This window comes from Alligator mississippiensis, chromosome 8, assembly GCF_030867095.1.
Source record: "Alligator mississippiensis isolate rAllMis1 chromosome 8, rAllMis1, whole genome shotgun sequence".
In the NCBI taxonomy this organism is placed as follows: Eukaryota; Metazoa; Chordata; order Crocodylia; family Alligatoridae; genus Alligator; species Alligator mississippiensis.
This window is the reverse complement of record NC_081831.1, coordinates 79,555,578-79,578,810: the sequence shown is the minus strand read 5'-3', so window position 1 is coordinate 79,578,810 and position 23,233 is coordinate 79,555,578. Positions and strand designations below refer to the sequence as shown.

At 49.0% G+C, this 23,233-nt stretch overlaps 1 non-coding gene across 1 annotated transcript in view; it reads left to right on the top strand.

Annotated features, from left to right (window-relative positions):
• LOC102575046 (uncharacterized) overlaps positions 1 to 23,233 on the top strand; it is a 149,435-nt gene that overhangs the window by 108,085 nt on the left and 18,117 nt on the right. Inside the window, exon 2 of the transcript XR_001372549.3 lies at positions 11,557 to 12,869. This is a non-coding gene — a transcript (uncharacterized LOC102575046). The remainder of the gene's footprint in view (positions 1 to 11,556; positions 12,870 to 23,233) is intronic.

Below are 23,233 nucleotides of genomic sequence, written 5' to 3'. Positions count from 1 at the left end.
ACGAGAAGCATCATCATTGTTCAGTGTCCAAGGTCCAGTGAAAATATTTTTCAATGGAAAACTCCGTGAATGTAGCGGATAAGCCACCAGAGCCCGTTTCTAATAGCCTCATTTGTATTGACTGTTATTGTACTCTTGGAGCAGTTGTGGCCGGCGCTGGATCTAAGCTCTCATCGGCACGCCTCATCAGAATTGCCTTCATTTAGAAGCAAGAATAACTTGCAAATGCCTCGGGAGCGGGAGCGGGGAGTTTTGTTTGGGCGTTTGGAGTTTGTTTGACTCCCAATATTACTCATGTCTCGGGCTCCTGGTGGGGGAGAGGGGGGGTCTAGTCTTGATGTCATAAAACGGTTTGACAAGCCAAGCGTCCTAAAGCAAATACTTGTGAAATATTAGTTCAGTCAGGTATCAGGGGGGAGTTTCTAAGCCCTTCCTTGACGTACTGGAGTGTTTGAATGTGTTAATGCAAGCAGCCTGCAACTAAAGAGGCTTTTGCTGCTCAAACAGATGTATTATTTTTGAAGGGTGTTTCTTTGAGCGTTACGCCTTTCTCATGCTACATGCTGTTTGCATTCTTTTGTCTTACAAGCCTTTTAAATTTTCTCCAGGACACTTCAAGTTTTTTTTGTTTTGGTTTTGGTTTTTTTTTTTTCACTCTTTCTATCATCCCTCAGTAAAAAATAGTAAACTAAGAGCCGACGAAGGGCTGAATGATCATTTGAAACTTCCTGGGAGATGATAGCTGCTGCTTTTTTCTTTTTTAAAGGCAAAGAACGTATTGAAGGGAAAGAGAAGCAAAAACACATGTTCCAGAACGCATGCATATTTTTCACAGCTATTTTGTAACGTAAAATATATCGACCCTGCATTTGATTATTTTCAAAGGGCTTAGAGGAAACTCAGTAATTCCTGGTTTTGAAACTCCTGTACAATCCAATTCATGCTTGTTTGTTTCTTATTAGAAAAAAGTTGCTCTCTAACCAGTTGTGATGCTCCGCTGTCTCACGGATGCTGCCCCTAATTACTGGGGCTGTAGCAACTAGTTAGTTCAGATTAGCTTTTAAAACGTCAGCAGCTCTCCTTTTTAAATGAATGCAGGACGGTGGCAGCACGGTTTGTTCCTACGGCAGCATTTCACCCGCAGAGGCTTGGGGCCAAGCCCAGGACTGGTACAAATGGGTGCAATTGCCCGAAGCCCATGGACTTGGTGGAATTTCCCTTCTGAATGATGGGCTGTTTGTCGCTGGGACTCGAGGGGGTTGAGCTCTGTCAGCGCTCTCATCTCAGGGGTGTCTGTTCTTCCATTAATACAAATCAATTAATAGCAGCTTCATTTAATAGCAGCCTTCAACTACCTGCAGGGGGGCTGCAAAGAGGATGGAGCTGGGCTGTTCTCCATGGGGGCAGATGCAGAACAAGTAGCAATGGGCTCAGGCTGCAGCAAGGGAAGTTGAGGTTGGATATTAGGAAGGATTTTCTCATGAAGAGGGTGGTAAAACACTGGAGCAGGTTACCCAGAGAGGTGGTGGACTCTCCATCCTTGGAGGTTTTGAAGACGCGGCTAGGCAAAGCCTTGTCTGGGATGATGTAGTTGGGGCTGGTCCTGCTTGGAGCAGGGGGTTGGACTAGATGGGACATCCTGAGCTCCCTTCCAGCCCTCATTTTCTATGAGTCTATGAATTGCTGCATCTTTTATCATTCAATCTAATGATGGATGGTCAGCAAAGGCCACTGCTCTGTGTAAGTTTTTCACTCCGTCCATTTTGCCAATGAACCCAACAACCAACAGGCACCCCTCTGCACTTGCTAAATGAAAATAGGCCTCGTGGAAAACTCATGGGGATTTTGAAACCTGCTCCTGCAGGGATTCCCAAGCCACCCAGCATTGGTCTGAAAGCCTCCCTGCCGTCTCTTCTAGCTGGGGGCTAACCCAAGGCAGAGTTGCTGCTTTCTGCATTGTGGCTGCCGTGACTGGTTTGTGTTGCAGCTTCAGCCTTGTTTAGCCCAGTGCCTGGTGCTGCACTATGTCTGCATTTCTAGCAGGCTGTCGGCTAGAAACACACCGCAGTAAATGCCTCTCACCATACATAAACGGAGAAGAGAGTTATTCTTTCCAATGCAGGAGGGGAGGAAGCGGGGAGACAAATAAAGCCCCCCTTGTTCTGATCAATGAAAAAAAATCCCATCACATTTAATTCTGGACATGCCATTTTAAGAGTCTGTTGCCACCTCTTATGACTTTTTTGATGTTTCCAGCAAAGCCCCAGCTCCCAGAGCCAAGGGATTACATGAGCACCTCAGCTTTGATTAAAATAATAATAATAATAATAAAACCTCTAACTTTTATGGTTGTGAAGCAGTTTTTGAAAAGGGAAACAACCTATCCTGGTGCCTCTGAGGCCAAAACCAAAGAAAAAAGAACTTCAAAGTTTATTCTTTGTCCAAAATCCAGGAGGGTTTGCTTTAAATTTTAGGATTTTTGGAAGCCTGATTTGTGCATTTTGAATACTCAGGCTTGACAATATTAAGATGCAATTCCCCATCCTCCTCCTGGTTAGAACTGAGAGCCACTTTGGACAGAGCGCTGCGTAAAGCAGCTGAAGAACACTTCTGGTTATAAAGAAGCTGTTTTATTAAATTTTGTAAAATTGGTGTTTAATTTAGTTTTTATCCAGTATTGGATGGGAAAACCCAGTTGTAGCAAATTGGGACTTAGAAAAGCCAGAAGCCAATTATGGAAAGACTGCTTGCTGAATGCCTGCGCCGTAACTGCTGCAACTAAGGTTGACTTTTGTAAGCACTAAACAAGCTTTCCAGAGTTAAAATGCGCATGCATGCACAGACACACATGCACATGTGGAAATACTTATGGTTTGGGATGCATCCATCTCTTCAGGGGTAGTGTTGTAGTGTACAGCTCATTAAGCTGGTCTGGTTCAGCCAGGACCCAGTACTTGTGGACACCTACTGTTTCGACATCTCTGTGCTCTTATCAGGGCAGGTTGGCCTTGTGGTTGGTGTCTGTCCGCAGAGTACCGTGTGGAGGAATCCAATATCTGGAAATAAGAGCTCCTTGCTGCGGCTCCCTGTGGGATGGTGCAGTGTTTGGGGGACGTTGGGAGAGCCAGCCGACATCTACAGTAGGGGATGTACTGGTGGCATGGAAGTCCATGGGGCCGGATTTCCTTCCATGTATGCATCCAGCTCAATAACATCTCTGTTGAATTCTATATGGAGGGAGACTTTGTGTTAAGTTGGTTAATACTCCAGAGCCAGGAATACTCTGAAACCGTAGGAAAGTAGATCTGCCTGGCAGTAGTAGCCCTCAGGCTGCAGCAGTGGGCCCAGGGATACTCCTGTACTTTGTGATTTGCAGGACCTGTGAAACCCTGAGACTGAAACAGGTTGCTTCATGCACGAGCAGGAAAGCAGGTAGCTTGGGCCTGTTTCCCATTCCTAGGAGAGGGGTTCTGGGGAAACTCGGCTCCAGCCAAATAAAGCACAACAGCAGGAGGCTTTTCCTGGTACCCAGCCTAAGCTTAGCTTGCTCTGACTTCTTCCTGTTACTCTCCCTTAATTTTGGCCACCCTATTGGTTGAACGTACTTGTGGATGGTTACCATTCACCGCAGCACTGACCCAACCCACCAGCCGTAGGGGGCTCCTTGCATCGAGAAACAAAACGCAGAAACAGCGTTGCTCCGTGGAGCAGTCAGTCCTGGGCCCGACTGACGGGGGAGAAACGAAGAAGGCTGCAACACTTGGGGGGCTAAGTCTTTTCCTAGCACAGTGCATGCATCTCCAACTCAAGATAATTCTCACCCACCGAGACTCGTTAGGCCGGTTTACTCCAGATGAGCCTTTGCTGATCTAATTCGCACTGCCACGGGGCCCCGTTTTGTGTTGGGGAGAAGCCACTAAGTGAAAAAATAGTGATTCTTCAGCTTTCCAACTGCGCTGATGCATTTCTGTCTCGTTGGGCGTGAGGCTTTGCATTGCTAAACTGGGATATGACAGGGTGCGAATGGAGAGTGCCCCAAAAGACGAAATGGAGCATGTTCCTCCCTGTGCCAACACCCCTGATGTGCAAACAGCAATCCTTGCTCCGCAGCGCTCGGGTAACCTCCTCTCGAGCAGCTCTCCTGTGTGGCTTCATCAGTCCATTTTGGTCCAGATTCTCTCGGGTGTTACCCCGCGGGGCATGGGGAACTTTTCCATCTCTGCCGAAGCAGCGGCCTGGGTTTCGAACCTTTCTGCATTTGCATAGAGCAAATAGTGGTGGGGATTGACTTTTGAAACCAGTAGATGCCCTTTGCTCCCCAAAATCCACCTCTGGGGCTGTGCCTGTGCCCCATGCTGCTCCGGGTCTCACAGCAGGATGGGGGAGCTGCTCCCCACAGCTACTTCTCTGTTACTATGCTGACAGGCAAAGGGAGAGGGGGTATCTCAGGCCTCAGCCCTGCTTTGGTGGGGCTACTCCATCTCTTGCCAGTCTTCCCAAGTGGAGCTATGATTCCTCTGGCCATTGCTTAGGATGGGGAGATCGATGTTTCTGCCCCTCTTGCCCTTTGGGGCATCGTGGCTCTTGGCAGAGCAGGGAGAAAGCATCCCCCGCACTTCCCAGGGGGAGTTGTTTTGCCTGGCCCTACAGTATACCCTCTCCCCTGCACGGTCTTCATCCCTCGGGACAGAGCGGGAAGGATGCCCGGAGAGTGCCTTATCCCCGTGTCTTCCCTTTGCTCCCCATGGATCCAGACCCGCGGGTCCGCCTTCCACTTTGTGGGGGGCTTCGGCGGGGTCTGCAGGAGAACGGCGCTGCAAGAGGCGGCCTTTCCCCGAGAGCCAGCCCGGGACGGAGACCAGGCCTCGGTCCCAGCTTAGCACAGCTGCAAGCAGCACTGCAGATGATTAAGCAGACAATAAATCTGAACCCAACTGGCTCCAGAAGCCTCCCCTCCCTCTCAGCTCGGGGGATAGGGCGCACCCCCCTTGGGGAAGCGCTAACCCATTAAGGAAGAGGCGCTTACTGGGTTTAACTGGAACCATACGTCCCTCTGTCTCCCACTCCCCTGCTCTGTGCCTGCATCCCTGGCAGGGAGAGACCCCCCCCTTCTTCTCATGTGTCTTTACGATAGCAAAAGGGTCCCCAGATAACTATTTCCTATAAACAAACCATGCGGCTTTAATGGAATTACCTCAGCCCTGCTAGTAAATAATTTATAGGAGGCAGTAAATAAAATATGTTTCTGTGCCTTTTTTTCCCACCTCCTCCCCAAAAAGACTTGTCAAGCGGCAAACACCCCCCAGAGGGACATTAACCCAGAAGACTGGCCCCGCGGGAGAGCCCCGACTGAGCACGGGGACCCGGTGCTAAGAAAAAACAAACAAAAAAAGGGGGAAAAAATAAAAAAAAGCAGAGTCCTTGATTTATTTCTCATCTGAAGGGGCCGGGGAGGCTAGTGGGAGCTAGCAGCGCCACAGCGGCATGCGGCGAGGGGTTGCGTGCGTCGGGCTCGCCGGCTTTGGGCATCGGTGTTTGCGTCCGCTCTTGGGTAGCGCAAACCCGCTGGTTGCGGGGACTCCTCGCATTGTTTCAAGGTTACGGCCTGCTAGCCTTGACCGTGAAACCCGAGTCCCCCAACACTTGACCTAAATTTCGCAGGGCATCCGTTTCCATCGAGTAATTGTCACCATGCTTCATTTGAAACTCGATACCCTGTCACTAATAGTATTAACAGGAGCTGCGGGCTCCACGCAGCAAACAAAATCTCCGTGCTGCAGGAAAAAATGGAAAGCAGGAATGTCTATGGAGCGGAGGGGCGGAGGAATCGGATGCAAAATCAGCGCCCGGTAGGTTTGCTGCGTGATGGCAGTTTTGCACGCTCGCGCGGCCTGCGCTCCCCAGCAAAACCAGCTCCAGCAACGTTGGGGAAATCGGCACCGCACACACCTCTTCCGGGGGGTTGTTTGCAACTTTTCTCCTCTCTGCACCGGTTGGCTTTTTAAAGCCTCTTCTACTTTTCACTAATGCGCTCAATCATTGTCTGAACCCTGGCGTTTAATTAAGGTGACTTTTGTTAGATCATTACAGATAATCAGGAAAACATTCCAAATAGATATCATTATAAAACAATCTGTTCCAACACCTGCACGTAGTCCCTTTTGCTTTTCATCTGTGGCACTCGACTTATTTCATTTTATTTCCCTCCCCCCCCAACACCGACCCGAAGATTTAATATGCGAGAAGAGATATATTTCACAAAGGCGTGGTGTCCCTTCTGTAGCTGCATCTGTTCCATTGTATTAGGAAAAGTAAGACATTTTGATACTAATTGCAAATAAATTGTGATGTGTTCACCCTGTAATTCATTTAATGAAGTTCACATGAAACTCCTGAAATTGGTCAAGTAAAAGGCACCCTGGCGAGGCCATTGTGGGAGGGAAAGAGGCGAGTGCTTCACAGAGGTAACTTGGAGCGGGGCGGGGGGCGAGGGACAGATGTTGTCTAGGAAGCCGCCATTGTGAGCGGGACACAAAGAAGGCCGAACCGTGCTGCCCCCTCCCACGAAAAATGAAAAGGGGGAAAAAGTCCGGATGCTACCAGGCAGCCTCCACAACCCTGGGTGAACGGGCCAGCGTTTCAGAGCTACAAGCGGTGGGTTTAAGGCTGAGATGGGCATGTGCACCCTGCATGCAAGGAGCTGACCTGCACCTCAAGCCGTCACGTTTTGAAGGGGGGGGGGGAAGAAAAACCCCCCACCCCCTCTGTCGATGACCTTTTCAAAGTGTGAGCAAACCTCTCTGCCCCAAAGCCCCCTGCCTCGAATGCAACAGTTTTGGAGCGCTCCCGAGCAAATCCTCTAACAGGCCGCTTGTCCGATTTATGTGGGCTGGCATTCGATTTTTCTCATTTCTCAGGAGGAAGCTTTGCAGTGGTCTGAGGACAGTCCTGCTGGAAGTTTGAGCCAGGCCTTTTCTTTGTCAGCTGTTGGGACAGATTGGTTCATTTAGCATCCAGCCTGTAGGATGGGCTGATTGTATGTGCCGGCTCTTTGGAAGCACTAGAAAGCAGCCTCGTGTCTTACTGTAATACTAGATACCCCTTTTGTTTGCTTCCACTCGCTGTTTGTGGCAGATTATAACCAGTCCTTTAGAGATCGGATGGCAACTCGCTGCTAGCTGACGGGGGAATGTTTCTCAGGCCGCCTGGATCCAGACAAAATGACCCGACTAGCAGGGAAACCGATGTCAGGAGACCCAAGCCATTGTCTGAACCCTCCAGCGGTCCAGTCCAGAGGTGGACTTCAGGGTCTGATCCAGGAAGGTAGGCTGATTTCTGCAGCCATTGCAAAGGATGGAGAAAATAGATCCAGTTTGTAAGAAGAATAAATGCTGGGGTATAGATCAGGGTTTTTTTTTTCATCATTGGTAATTGTCTTGTCAGGAAACACATGCCGAGCTCTGGTTGCTGCATGCTGCACCCAACGAGCTGGAAGCCAACCCCCCACCCAGGTTAAGCCTGCTTGCTTGCTCTCACTCCTCTTGTTCAAATACTCGGCTCCTCCCAGCTCCAGCACTGTCTCTAATGAACTTTCACTGATTGCCCCTTCCGGAAAGGAAAGTGACAGCTAATCTGGGGATACAATAAAACCTAATTGCCCTGGTTTGGCAGGGAAACGTTCATTAAGAAACGTGGACATCCACTTCTTCCTTGCAGCTAGATCACACTTGCATTTCTTCACTCTGTGGGGATAAAGCTGACGCAAGCTACCGAAATCCCACAGTTTGATGTCCAACCCAGCCCGGGCATTTCTCGAGGAGAATATCTTATTTTGCATTGTGGTGCTGCGTGTAGCTTAGCCGAGTCGTTTTAGATTTGTTGTGCAGTGTTCGGATTTACCTATTAATCGAGTTTTAGACATGGAAATGAAGGAGACAACAGGCTTTTGGCAGGAAAAGCAGTTATGAAAGACCCGGCTCAGATTGTCCCATATTATTGGTTTTGTTCCTTTGTGCGTTAAGGCACCATAGTAATAAGTTTTAGAAATACAAAACAAACGGGAGTCAGGCCAAGGGAGGGAAATGTTTATTAAGTCTTGAAAGTGCAGCAGTTAGGGCCTGGGCGCCTTGAACCCTTTACATTTCTATCAGACCAAATCAAGCTCAAATACATAAAAAAGGGGAAGCTGTTACATTGCAGCTTCGGCGAGGGAATTCCCCCGCTTGTGGCTCACGCTGTATTTTGAATTCTTGGCTCTTTCTGGACCTGTTCCTGCACTACTGAAGCCAACGGGAGCTTTGCTTGTGGTTTCAGGGGGCTCGGGGTCAGACCTGAGGTCTGCCTTGTGACGGTCCCCGCACAGCCATTTCAGAGCCCTCTATTGATACAGGATGGTGAAATAGTCTCTCATGCTCTGCTGACTTCACACTAAGATTAGAGCAATCCCAACTCTCCCCTGAACCCCCAGCTTAAATGTCCCCCCCCCCCCCAAAAAAACCTCACAGTCTTGGTTTGTAATTGCCCCCGTTAAAGCTGCTGATCATTAATGAGAGCCAGGAGCAACTTGATCTGCCCCATAGAAAATAAGCCTCTATTTTGTGCCACATTAAAATGATGGAAACTTTTTTTTTTTTTTTAATTATTTTTAAAAAGGGCTCAGAAAGAGAACCTGTTGTTCAGTCGTTCTGGGAAATACATATAAGACACTTTCAGGTTGACTGATCCTTCACAGAGTTCATTTAAAAAATGTCATACAAGATTTAATGCAAACCACTTGAAAAGCCTCCAATGGTGAGAAGCCCGTGGTTGGTGAACTTTGGGAACGAGCTGCTGAGCACCGTTCGGGTTGTCGTTGCAAAGGGAGGGGACTAGCCCTGCACGTTTAAAAGGACGGGGTGGGCAGCGATCTCGCCATCAGTGCTCTCGCAGCACCTCTGTCGGATCGCACCGGGGCACGGGCATGCTCATGGCGAGAAGGGTGCACGTGCGTGCATGCACGCTCGGAGCGAGCAAGGCTGACCCTTGCACAGACCTGGAGGCCGCGAGCCCCCGAACCTGGCTGGGTGCACCTTCATGGCTGGGCTTCCCGTTCCCCACGCAGGGCGACCGTGGTGCTTTCTCCCTGCTGCCCTCCGCCCTTACCCCCCAGCTGGCAGAAGCGGTGCTCGGGGCCCAGCCGGCGCTGAAATCCATCCTAGCCGCGGGAACCAGCTTTCCCTCGCTGCCTGGCCCCCACGCTCCCGCCCTTTTCTCTTTTTTTTTATTAGGTTTGGAGGTTTTTATCCATCCCAGTTGTCCCCGTGCTTTCCCAGGCTTGTGACAACAGGAGCTGGGCTTAACAGCTGCCCGGGAGACTCCATCCTGGAGGCCCGGGGAGCAGCCACTTTCCAGGCGCCCAGTACTGCCCCAGCCGCAGGGTGGAGACTGGGATCTGCACCTCCCGGGGCGGAGGGGGCCCAGACTGGAGCCGGAGAGCTGGGGCTGGGGGTCTCGGGGCGGGGGCGGGCGGACGGCGTCCTGAGAAGCAGTCAGTCGCCCGCTGGCATGTGAGAGTGAGATTTTTTGGGAGCTGGGAGCTGGAGATTTACGATGCAGGAGGACAGAGCGTGAAAGCAGTATATCATCATCAGGTTGGGCTGAAAGAAAGAAAACATATCTTCAACAAAAAGCAGGGCTTTGCAATTCAGCTGCGTTGTTAGGACAACGCAAACTATCCTTGAAATGATTAGTTCCACTTCAAAGGCATTTACATTCAACAGGGGCAAAGGCAGCCTCTTTTTATGTCTCCAAAAAGGGGGATTTCGCACTAAGGAGAGTCATATGTTTGCTCCTTCTATTTATTTTTCCTCATTCAGGGAACACTTGTATAAAATAAACAGAAAGATCCACACTCCAGCCCCATCAGGAGCCTGTTTAAAGGCAGGCTGGGCGGGGGGAGTCAGGTAGAAAGGCTCTGACATGCAGCCATTTTACAAGAGGGAAATGCTGGGACTCGTTTCTTTTCTTCTTCTTTTTTTATTGGGGAGTAAAAAGGCAACACTTCAAAAAAGAGAAAAAAAAAAAAAGAAGAAGAAAAAACTCCCCCAAAAAACTGACCTCAGGAGCCGTCTCTCCTGGGACATCTGTTATGAACTCAAGGAAGCGTGACGTACGTTCGGGTAGATCACAAAGGCCGAGAATATCTTGCCACCATTTGGGGAAAGATTTTAAAACGCCCCCCTCCACCCTTTAACACCACCCTCCAGCCCTACACGCGATATATGGCAAGACGTTGTCCCCCCAGCTAGGCTGCGTGTGGCTTGGTGGCCCCTTGTCTAGTGCTCTCAAACGGGGAAAGAAATATGTATGTGTTTTTAAATGAAACGGCCTAAAAAAATCCCTTGGCACTAGGGTTAATGTCAGGGTCAGCTCTCTCAAGCATCAGGCCTATTCTGCTCCAGGATACCCTGGAAAGTACAGTCAAGACACCCCTGGATAAGTAGAAGAAAGATGCTAGGATTAGACCAGAGGGCTCTTTCCTGCAACCCCCCGACAACTTTGCGCATCAAAATATAACCTGAGCAGACCCCTTCGTTTCAAGGCACATGACTTATTTTAGGCCCCGGATTCCCCGTTTGCTTCCCGAACTGGGCAGCCCTGTCAATGCTGGTGCTGAAAATGATTGACATGAGAAACAGAGAATCCCAGGACTGTAGCTCTCAAAATAATTATGTACGGAAAAGGAAGGAATTGCATGGCATTTGAAGTTTCTTGCATCGATAATTAGCACACGTGCGCACGTGTGTGTGTGTGTGTGTGCATGCACGCGTGCTGTTTTAAGTCTCTGGACAGGCCTCGGCAGTGTGAGAGCAAAGCAGCCAGCTAGTATATATAATTTCTTCTGAGGCTTGGTTGCAACTCCAACTTCAGTAGGCGAAGGGAAGCGAACACGATGGGGCTAGCTTCAGGACCGGGCAACGCTTCTGTCTCCCACAGAAATCTCAAAGCACGTGCACTGAATTACTTTCAGCATTGACGTAGATCAAACAAGCTCTCTTTGAAGTCACTGTTGCATGAAGGTTGACGTGTAAAATCTTACCGCTTGGTGTTTTTTGGGGTTTTTAAAACTATTTCAGGTGTTTGGGGTAGTTGCAGCTCAGTATTCCTAGCCTCTAAACTGGCTGGTCCTGTCCTGTTTAAAAATTGAGGGCAGGATGTGCCCCCCACCCCCCTCCCCACTTCATTAATACATTATATTGTGTCCTGAGACTCTTCATGCAGCTCTTGGAAAGTCCTGGGGTTCGTATTTGGACCAGGCTGTCCTTGAAGTGGAGATTTAACAGTGCACACCGATTCTGGCTTTTCTTTTTCTACACGTCCATGCGACTCATTCCTGATCCTATGACCCCAGCTGACTTCCTGCCCTGGGGCGGGGGGCTGGACTCGATGATCTTCCGAGATCCCTCCAGTCTTAATGTCTATGAAATCTATGATAAAAAAATCCCTGGGTGACCACGTTGTCATTTGTCAGCACAAGGGCGTTCCTTACATTGTGGGTTTTCTCTCTCTCTCTTACAGGCTTTGTTGTCAATGGCTTTCCAGCGGACCCTACCTGGGGAAGACCTGTTCAGAAGTGGAAGTGCCACCGTGTCTATTTACTGCCAGAAACGGCTCCTTTTTAGAAGCTTTGACTATGCTGTTTGCTTCAAAGCCTTGTTCGATGCAAGCATGCCCGCCGCGTGGCTGTTTTAAAGGCGTGTGTACTAGCAACCTGGGGAGAATTAGAAGAGGGTCATCCCTAATTTGTTGCTGAGACCCGGGGATTTTTGTCCATGCTGCTGCATTGCAATGGGTTCTGAATTCGCTCCCATTTCGACTCGCTCAAAGCTGCACCTTTCCAAAAAGTTCCTGAAACGTTGCTCCCTTTAAAGTTTTGCTGGTTAAGCAAGACAACCGCACGCTGCCAGAAGTCAGCATGCGAGCATCTCTTGAGGAGGCCCCACTCTTCCTCACAGGTATTGGTATGTGTGCGGCATCCGTCAGAAAGGCAGCAAGATGAGAGGCACTGCCAGTGGAAAGAAGAGAAATCAAGCCAGCAAGCCTTGGGACACCCAATGCAAGGAACTGGGAGAGAGGGACCAGGTGTCTAGCAGAGAAAGGAGGAGATTGGTGTAGAAAAGTCCTCCTATAATAGAGATAACAGAGGAAAGGCAAGGATGAACCATGCTCTGCAAGGAGAGACGGAGACTGCGCTAAGGGCACAGGTCCCTGGAGAGCGAGCCAAGAGAGCTGGGAGTCTGTGGAGCTTTATCCATTTGTGTTATTTTTCATTCCTAAAGTAATCCCTGCCGTCAGAGGAGAAACTCAACACGTTTTTATTGAATTCTGTAAAAGTTCATATTGGGGAAAAAAATATGTTTTTCATTTTTTGACTCTTTTTTTTTATTTCATGAAACACTGGAAACTTTAGTGCTTTGGAAATCTCCTACCGGACGTTGGAGCTTTTCACTTTGTTCCTGCCGTAAGACTGTCATTTGAGGAGGAGCTATCAGGAGGCTGAATCTGATGCGTTTCAGCTTGAGCGTGATCTTCTGATGTGGAATTTCCTCTGGATTTGAAGTATCACTCGGACAAAAATTCCACTGCCTCGTTCCCAAGATATGAAATGGAAAATAAGAATCAGTGCTTGTGCTTCATCCAGCAAGATCTGGCGTTGCAGAACAGGCAGCCGGTCGACAGAAGGAGCACGCCCCGCTTCCATTTTAATGCAAGCCCTGAGCGGATTCTGCGCCTGCTTACGCTGATGTAAACCTAGAGAGTGCACAGGAGTTGGTCCGATTTGGCTCCGGTGCCTCTGAGTAGGATCGGGCTCTTCAGTGTCAAGTCTTGAGGTCAGAAACTTTTTTTTGTTGTCATTCTCCTTTCTAAAGGTCAATGGTTTTGCAATGGGGTGGAATGAGCAGGCTGGGGTAAACGGGTGCCATGCTAAGGGGTTAAATGCCTGCGCTCTCTTGGTTACTGACTGGGTGATCTGCACTTAACTTGCGTTGGAGTCTCTGCTTATGGCTTCATATCGTCTTGGTGGCTAGTTCCCTTGGGTGCCCTGAGGATGTACTCCGAGGCTGACAGCTTTGCACAATGTCTTTATGCGTTGGGTCTCTTCGTTGCCATCGGGCGCTCACTGCTCTGGACTGAGCGTTGTAATGGGTTTTGATGCCACCTAACTGCATCCCACGGTCGCCTTCAGCCAGTCTCATGTGCATCTTAATGATGATGTGCAGCCAGGACCACATCTTGGCAAAGGTGAAAAGGTGGGTCTCCAAGGGGCGATGTGGGGAAAGTACTAAAATAAGCACTAGCGTGATTTCCAGGAGGAGCTGAATTGCTGAGTGGCCTCCCGTCTAGCTGGTTTGCTGGGATATACCGAGATCAGACTGCCTTGGGTCTTGCACCCAGTGCAGTGCTTGTATAGGGCTGCCGCCTTGCAGGCCAAGGACTGTCCAGCCAAGAGCTGCTTTGGACCAAGCCAGGATCCATTGGACCCAGAGTATTCTTCCCATGAAAAGGGGAAATCTGGCAAAAGGAGGTCCATTTCCAGCTGACCCACACCTACTTGTCCGTGCCCATCCATGTCCTCATGTGAGGCAGGACAGGAGCAACTACAACTGGTGGTTGCACAATCAGTTGTGGGTTTGCTCATGTGTGTTTGGCAACTGTTGATCCTTCCAGATCATGGTGTATGCGTGAGAGGTCACCCAGACCTTTGATGCAGGAGTTTTTGGAGGAGCAGAGGCTGCCCAGACCTCCCATCCCCCCCTTTAGGCCACTGAGACAAAGGCCATGTTGGGTCCAGATGTTTGGTGCCTCCACAGCTGTATTTCTGCACAAGCATCCAGGAACTGAACCCGGGTCTTCTGTGTGGCAGACAAGGATTCAACCACTGAATTGTGCGTGCACGTGTATGCAAAAAACAAGGATGTGGACATCGGTACGGACTGGAAAGAGGCTGCAAAGAGAGCCCCGGGCTCGGGCGGTTGCACGGGTTGCGCTCCATTAGCCCTCCCCACGCGGGGAGACAAAGTGACAGAAGTGGGACGTGTGGGATCCTGGACTTTGTGGGGCAGCTGCCGGAGCCCCATAGCACAGCACGAGGCGAGGCGTGCTGCCCCGGGGACACCCCACCGCAGAGGCGTGAGATGTGCTGGTGTTCTTGCAAGGGGCAGGGAAAGAGAGAGGGGACAAGAGACAGCGAAGGGGAGGGGACAGGGACGGGCATGAATGGGACCCTGGGGCCAGGTAGGAAACGCCCCTCCCCAGGAGGTCCCTTCCCTCCTTGTTATGGAGTTGTCTTCCCCTTTCTCCGGTTGTTGTGCGCGCCGCTCTCCCCTCCTTCTCGTCTATGTGTCTCCCCTCTCATTCATGTCTCTCTCCTCCCCTCCCTCTTCTTGTCTGTCTCGGCCCACACCCCTTTTGTCCTGCTCCGCTGCTCTGCATTGCTTTTGTGTGCTAATAGCGGCCGAATGAAAGTGAGTCAAGGCGGGTCTCCCAAGCGCCCCCCTCCAGCCTGCTCCCACAGAGGCTTGCAGGGCCCTGGGACTGCCAGGCTGGGATCGGCCAAGCTTTCCTCTTTGGCAGCTAAGGACACCGGCAGCCCCCACCTTCCTGGCTCCGGTGGCTCCAGCTTTGGCCGTGTGATGCAGGGGAAGCTGGATTTTGGAGGGGGTTGTAGCTGGCAGGGGGGTCTCTGCACCCCCTCCATTGCACCCCCTCCATTGCAAGAGCTGCGGCTTCCTTTTACAAGGGCAGGATGGGAACGGAGGCAGTGCATGCTCTTCTGTTGATGCGGGGCATGCACCGTGCTGGGGCTGAAGTGGTCTCTCCGGGGTCTCTTTGCATGGGGTGTTGCTTTCCCCCCTGATACCCTGCACACAGCCCATAGATGTGGGCTCCTTGCATTTGGCTTCGGGTCTGGGCAGAGGTTCAGGAGAAAGGAGCGGAGGTGGTGGCAGAGAGGGCGACTAAAACAGGGGCAGATGGAAAGGGAGATTTCAGACCTCCGAACACCGTACCTGGGTCTGCTGGGGACAAAGAGCGAGGTGAGGTTCCTCCCCCCATAACCGGAGCTGCGGGAAGGCAGGACGCGCTTTCCCACCAACTCACACCTCCTGCCTTGGGCCCCTCTCCGAGGCCTGGCACGGTGGTTTTGCCCGAGAGCTGTCCAGGCCAGAGCTTGCTGCATCCGTGCAGCACCTGGCACAGTCGGACACAAGCAAGCGACTACGGCAGGAAGGTGTTCCTACCCCACCATGCGTCCTCTCAGTGACCGATAAATACAGCCTTCGTTCAGGGGCTGCTTTATCCAGTGTCCCCATTTGCCTCTGCCGTGCTGCAAGTGGAGTGGCAGCTGTGCATGCACGCGTTGGGATGGGACTTGTACAGGCAAGTTAATTAATAATGACATTAGCTCATGGTGGAGCTGTTATATTTTTTAATACATCACCTTTGCATGGTATGGCAACAGAGATGAGCAGGTGCCCAGAGAGAACCAGCAGAGATGGAGGTTTCCCAGTCTTGCCCCCGTGCTTTCTGACAAGGTTGTTGGAAATCAAAAGCCAGGTCTCCTGAGCTTCAGCCCGAAGCCTGGCCCACACACCCAGCCTTCTTGTGCTTTCTCTCTCATACTTAACTTATCAGGAGATCCCTCACAATCTTGCATGGAAGTTGGTCAAGCATCCTTGGAAGATGATTACTTTGCCATGAGACTAATGACCTCTGCGTCTTTCTAACTTGAATTAATGGAGGTGCAGCCTCCATTTCCCCTGTGCATGTTCTGCCCGCAGGCCTGTGTGTGTTATTACCAGCTTATTATTATTATTATTATTATTATTATAATTATATAATATAATAATAATATAATAGGGGCTAATTATTATTGGCCCCTCTCTCCTTGTTCTTCCAGTCCCATCTCTGGCACTGGGATTTGTCCTCTGGCTTTTGGAGATACCCCAGGCTTCTGGGTATCCAACAGGTGGTTTCCCAGGCTTCCTTCCTCCTGCATTTCTTTTACAGACCATCAGCATTCTCCTTTTTTCCGGTAGTATCAGAATGACAAATGCTCCTTTCATTCGGGAGAGCCCCCTGATTGCTCCCGAGAACAGATTTGTGCCCCTGAGCCTGAGAAAAACCACCACGAAATGTTGGACCAAAATCTTGGGATAGTCTCCTGCACTGCTGGGACCCTGCTGCAAACCAGCAAATAGCTGTTTCTGTCTGGCACCTTGTATTGGGCAAGAGGTAGAGAGGCCAGGGGGTGACACTACCTGTTTCTGCCAAAATACAGGGATGAAACAGGCAGCCCAAGAAAAGTAAGGCAGGAAGCATAAACCACATGGCAAAACTGCTCCTTCGTACAGGTACCAAAGAGTTTCCCTTTCCAAAGGACAGTCAGATCAGTCATAAAATGGTCTGTGTACCCAGCTTCTGGAAGCGCTGATGCGTGCTTGCTTTTTGTAACCATGCTTGGATTTAAAGGCAGCAAAAATTCGGGCGAGGGGAGTGCCTTTTGTTGCATTTCACATCCCTTTAAACAGCCTGGCTTTGCAAAAGTTCAGCTCGGATGTTGGATGGCTCTGGGTTTGCTTCCCATGTAAAAAGACGGTGTTAAGCATGGTAGCAGAGATGGGGGAGAGAAATTCTACTGAAAAAGGAAATACTACATTTATAGTGTGTGTGTGTGTGTGTGTGTGTGTGTGAGATAGGAAACACCTACTTGTGTCCCTGGTAGACAAGGTTCTTTGGGTAAATCTGATATCTTTTATTAGACCAACTCAAATTTTAATTGATCTAATAAAATATATCAGGTTTACCCGAAGACCCTTGTCTGCCTCTGTCCTTAGACAACACAGCTACAACCTACACCCCGGTACTTGCGTCCTTTATCATTTCCTCGAGAATGAGAGGAGTGACGAAAGAGGATCCTTGTGTCTGCAATTCATTTGACAGACTTCTCCTCGGGGGCTTGCAAAGCTGTTTTGTTTTAATTACCCTTTGCATTGCATAATTTGAATCCATATTATTTTTTATGGGGATTCATTTATACCTAGGATTTTTTAGCTCAGGAGGAGCTGTTTCCAGGTGTCTGTCGCCAGCAGCCCTTCCATCTGAACTGTCCATCTCGGCACCGGTTGTGACCCCGTGGCCGTGTGGTGCACACAGAGCGGTGAATGACCTGGAGTGCAATTCTGGCCCTCGGGAAGTCGGTGGGACTGTCCCACAAGAAATGCAGATGTCACCGATGATCACTGCAGCGTTCAGTTTTCTGGAGTAAAGTCAGAAATGATTGCTGCCCCCTGATAAACCTGTGAAAACTTGCTTCTATAAACCTATTATCGATGTGTGCATATTAAATTATCGTTTTGCAATTAATAAGAGATTTATTAGGTATTACTGCTGCTTTAAATTTGCATTCCTTCTCTGAGCTCAGGCTTCAGCAGTAAGGGTGATGCAAATTGGCAGGAGTCTTTACCTGGCATCCCCAGGTTAGTTAACTGCTGTTCCCTCCCTGGGGCCTTGCAATGGAGTGGTTACAGCCTCTTGCTATTGCTCCAGAGGTGCGAGTTCAAGCCAAATGCTGACCCCCTCCATAGGCTGATCTTGCAGGCCAGAGGAAGCTGGACGTGATGCCCTTGTGTGTATGTGTCATTGGCTACAGAAACCGGTGAGCTTTGACCACATTAGCTCAATGATTCATGCTATGCATATTAGGTTTTTAGGAATATAGAAGGAGATAGGATTTGAACAGGCTCCCGTCAAAAGATCTGAACTTCCTAAAATCTGGAGCGGGGGGAAACGGCGTTGACTAGCACCTCTTCTCTCCCTGCTCGTATTTATTCTTTTATTCCTTGAAACAATTTTGAAGAAGTCAAAGTTGCAAACATTTTTATCTTGAAAGGCCCATCAGGGTTTCCTTTCTCTCTCTGAATCATTGAGGTAATTGGTAATATTCCTCCTTGGCGCCCATGCATACTGGAAGACATCTGTTTCTTTTGCTGTCATATAGGGCCATATTCAAAGAGACCCCATCTCCCACTGGCAGTTTCTCATTGCTGTTGCCAGTTCATCTCCCCTGGGGTCAGGTGTGCTGGGTACCACGGTGTAGAAGGGCTGCCAGTCGCTTTTGAAGTACCATGTCAGCTGATGTTGCTCAGAACAGATCTAATTGACACTTGACTGCAGTCACAGGCTGCTCTTTCCAGGAGGAAAGGCAGCTCTTGTCAACCGGAGGAATTTTTTTGGAAAATATCCCTAGCCTTGTCACGCGGGTGTCGGAGTAAGAAGGGTGCAACTTCCACCTTCCTCAGCAGACCGACCGCGCTAACTTTGACTCGTGTCACGTGCACCTTCCCGTACGCTGCTGACTTTGACTTGCACCCTGAGGTCGACTCCTTTTGTAAAAACCAAATCTTCTGGTTCACCTGCCAGCTCTTTCACTTGGGGATTCACATTATGTTTTGACCAATGAGGCCTCCAAAATGATGTCAGACCCTCCCAAAATCATGGGATGAAAGGGAAAAATCCTGAAATATAAAAATAATATGTTTTTCCCCCCTGTCTGTTGGAGTTTTTGGGGCTCTTATTGTCAAGGTGGTTGTTTTTGGGGTCTTTTTGGTGTTTTTTTGACAAGCCGCAAGGACCAGAAATTCTCATGTAAAAAAAGAAAAAAATGGGTCAGAGCTTTAAGGACATCGAATATTGAAGACTCACGATAAAATTGCAAAGGACAGCAAGGTGGTTATGTTGACTAGCCCCAGATTCTGTGTAGTGCCTCTGCAAATTGCTAAATAAAAACCCACCATAATAATTAGAGGGTATATGCACAAGGAACTCGCTTCCGCACAAGTTGATTGCAATTCTGCGTATGTGCTGAGAGCAGAAGACGCCCTTTAGTTTCTTTTTAGTGTGCCATGAAACACAGTAGAGACTTTTGGGAAGATTAGAAGTGTTTTGAGTCCCAGCTTTTCTAGTGAGAGAGACTCGGATGTCGTGTTGCGCTCTAATTTTCAGATGCATCTATTAATCTGCACATGCACGAGTCACTTCACACAGCGAGAATGCAGCGGCGTACAAGTTTCCATTAAACAAACATTAGAAACTAGATTTCAGTACAGACGACGGGAATGCTTGAAGGTGACAGTGAGCCGCGTAACGTGTTTGCTGTAAGATGTAGCAGACAAGGATTTTGAAGGAAACTCCTGCAGTTGGGACTGGAATTTTTTTCCCCCCCCGTGTTCATCATTTCCCCCCTCTCCATTTAGACAGAAATGTTATGCTTGTGAAAAGTCCCTGATGGACAAACTCTCTGTCTCTCTCCCTACGTCAGGTTAATCCTATCCTAGACAGGCTCCCGTATCCGCGTGCTGTTTGATTCCAGGCTACAACTGACTTGCTACGGGAGCCAGCTTGAGCGGCGTCTGTGAGTTGAATGGCCTAGCGGGACCGTGCAGTTGGGCATGGGGGGGAATGATTGATAGATGTGCTGGGGAAAGAGTATGGAAGCGATGGATGCTGTGGAATATCTTTCCCATTGCTAGCGCGATTCAAGGAGGTGCAACGTTTCACGGGGAACCCCGTGCTAAAAACGTGACTGTGCTTTGCGGTCACAAAGCGCCCGTCTACATGAGACGGCGATGGCCTGGCCATCCATTCTGTCCTGGAAGTGGTGGCAGGACATCTCTTGACTAGTTTCACATTGAACCATTTATTCCTTGCGCCTTTTGGTTCTCTTTGAGCCTCTGCCTATTCCAAGGTCCCTCGGTCCTATGCTTGCAATAAAGGAATAAGGAACGGGAGAAGGAGGATGAGGAGGGGAGACCAGTGTTTTTACAATTCGAGGGTAGCACTTGGAAACGTGGAGTCATCCACAAGCTCTGATCCAGTTGTCCCTTCCCACGCACGCAAACACATGGCGCTCTTATTTCCACGGGCTGCCATAAAGCCTTGTTCGATTCTGCCCTAAAAACTGTTCCCCTGGTCTGGGCCGTATGAGCGTTAGCGCTGGTTTTTCACTCCATCCTATAGTCTGGAGTTACGATGATTATTTTTTTCTCCCTTTAGCTGTTTCTCCAAATCGCTAAGAGACCGAGTAAAATTAGCTGGCCAATTAGTCACTGAACGAGCTTGCCCCACCTTGAACTGGAATGGCCACTTCCAAGCGATATGACGAGTTTCCCAGGGTTAGGATGTGGTCAGCGGGAGTTGTTCCAGGTTGAACATTATAAGGGTTTTTTTTTTATCCACTGTGTGGAGAGACCTTTTTGGGGAAGGAGAGGTCTGTTTTGTCCCCAGTGCTTTCTGCAGTGGGAAAGGAGAGGTTTCACAGTCGGGCGAGTGTCTCATCTCTCCTCCTTCCTCTTACTTCCCTGGGTGCTTCACGTGGCTTTAGCCCTTCCTTGCTTCTCCGTGTTTGCACCAACCATTTGGATGCACACGTTAAAAGAAAACCTGTTGTCTCGACTTGAGCAGCCTGAGACCAAGGGCTGAAAAGAGGCCGGTGGTGCTGTGCCGTCTTTGCCTCGAGACTCCCTCCGGTTCAGGGGGCAGCGCGGTGAGCTAAACGCGGCTACCTTAGGAGCAGGCGTGTAGCCTCCGTGGCTCTTCCGTGCAAGGCAGCTCTTGGGGAGAGGCCAGGGATGGGATGCTCGAACTGTCTGCCATTGAGCAGTGCCCTACAGGGCTTATCTCTATGGAAACTGCGTGTGTGATTCAGAACAAGCGAGGGAGGGGAGCAGGAGGTGAGCGGTGGGTCTGAGAGCATGTGGATCCCCAGGTCTGAATGCCCACCTGTGGGTTACAGGCGCTTGGATGCACCAAGGCTTTGGCTTGGTTCATTGCTGAGCCTCAAATAGGTCCCTGTTTTTTCCACCGGGGCTAAGCGGGTGGTACGGGTGGTGCAGGGAGGTGCAGGTGGTGCAGGGACCCTGGCAGGGTGAGAAGAGGCAGGTTATCTTATTGCCAGCCCTCTTGACCCTCTCTGTGGATAGAGAACTGATGTCTTCAGTGCTGCTGCTCCTACCCCGTTAACAAGCACTACCTCGTTAAACGCTGGTGTTGCAGATGCCGGTGGTTGTCCATGGCTTTGGCCAATCATTTTTATCAATCCTTTTTTTCGGTTGTGCTGTTTGTCCGCGCCGCGTGGAAAGGCCTCGAACCAATGAAACCTTGTGCAGGGGCAAATAAAGCCATCGTTTTAGTCTGCACGGTTGTGAAATTATGGTTAATGAGAGGAGCAGGCTGTAATTAGGGGCACTGAGTGTCTGTTGCTGAAAAGGATCCATTGATAGACGTCCATACAGGCCAGATCCTCAGCCGGTGGAAACCCATCTGAACAGTTTGTTCAGAGCCAAGAAATCCACTCTGAATGGGCATGGACAATTTTTGTTGAAGGCAATGGCACCGTTTGCCTTTTGGTTTGGAAGCAAATTAAAAAAAAAAGGGGGGTTGAGGGGGAGGGATATGTGAGTTATAATTATCTTTTAATGTTTGTTCGCTGTTTGACCATTGTGTCAACACACTTGGAGGGGTTAGCACAAGGAAGTGCCATTTTAGGGCGCCATGAAATCAAAGCAGAACGGGGTTGAATATTACAAATCCATAGGAAAAGGTGATTAGCAGCCATACTGGAGGATGCAAGCGTGGCATAGGCATCTTCACATTGCATCGTTTGCTAATGAAGTAATGGCATTTTATTAAACACAGAAGCACTTTTCAAGAGCTCATACTGAAGTGCTCGAAATCTGCCTTTATTACCACATTGGTCAGACACAGTTGTTTGATTAATGTGTTTGCTGTTGTAAAGTGAATTTAAATATTGTGGCTTTTTTTTTTTCTTTCTGCCAGGGGCTACTTTTATTCGTCCCTGGCAAGTCTAATGGGATTGCACGTGAGTAAAAGAGAGCAGAATATGACCCAGAACCTCTTATTTTATAACAACGGAGGACAGGAAAGCTTCAAAGCCATGCATGGAGCTGCTTTAAAATTCTGCCCTTGATGACTGGCTGTGCTAACCGCATCATGCAGTTAAGCTTTTAAAATATATATTTACGATTTAGTATAATTTACCAGGGTTGGTTTTTTTTTTTTCCCCTCCCTGTGAATTGATTTGATGAAATGAACTCAGCAAATAATAAATTCTTCCCCGGAATGAATCTGTTTAGTCAATTTAGACAATCAGTCCTGTTCTTTGCCTAACAAGGTTTGCAAATGAAAACAAAATATTTCATTAGCAGGGATGGCCACAGACTCATAATGCAAGATGGCATCTAAGAGCAGAACACATGGAAACAGAGGGGGGAAAAAAACCCTAAACTCAAATGCACATCTTGCTACTAAATTCATGACCCAGTCTTAACAGGCAAAAATCCTATTGATTGAGATGGATATTTTACCTCTGTGAGAGTTAGTGAGCAGCTACACTGGCCCATATAGCATGCTTGCAAAAACCAACAGGAGTTTTGCTGCTGATTTCAGGGGGAGAATAGTAATACCGTGCACGGCACAAGGAAACACCCAGTGGTTATATGTTGCAGCTAGAAACAGCCTGGATATTTAAGTTTCTTCACTCTTATTTGCCTTTCAAATAGGGAGTTGAGTATGAAGTATTACTAAACAACTAGGTTCTTACAACGGACTGTAAAGTAAAACCTCGTTTGAGAAGCCGAGTTATCCAAAATGCATTTTAACAGCTAAAACCAACACGAGGACCCTGGGAAGCGATGATGTTTGTACAGGAGTACACGGTACTGTTTAGTCTAGTCATTTTGAAGACACGCTCTCCTAATGTTTTATTTTCTTTCTGTTCTGGATTTTCCGTTGATTTTAATGATACCTCTTAGGGATAATATCTGGCGAACTCATTTTCTTGAATGGCAATGCTAAAGCATGATCCACCTCCAGTAATTACACATATTTCTTAGTCCCCAGATACAATAGTTGTACTTAAAATCCAGTGCAGAATTTATAAAGCCCCTTTTACAATCTCTGCCTGTAGAGTTTCAGTGAATAGAAACGAGAATGAAACATGCAGATCGAGGGACAAAATACAACCCCCGCCCCATAGTTTTTCTTCTGCAGCCTCGTTACAAAATCTCCCCAGTAATTTCCCGGGCGTCCCCGGTTCCTAGAGCTCATCCTGCCTCGATCAAAAATCAATCAAAGTTTGGGCCAGAGAATTGTGCAATTCCTTTCAACTGTTTTCAGA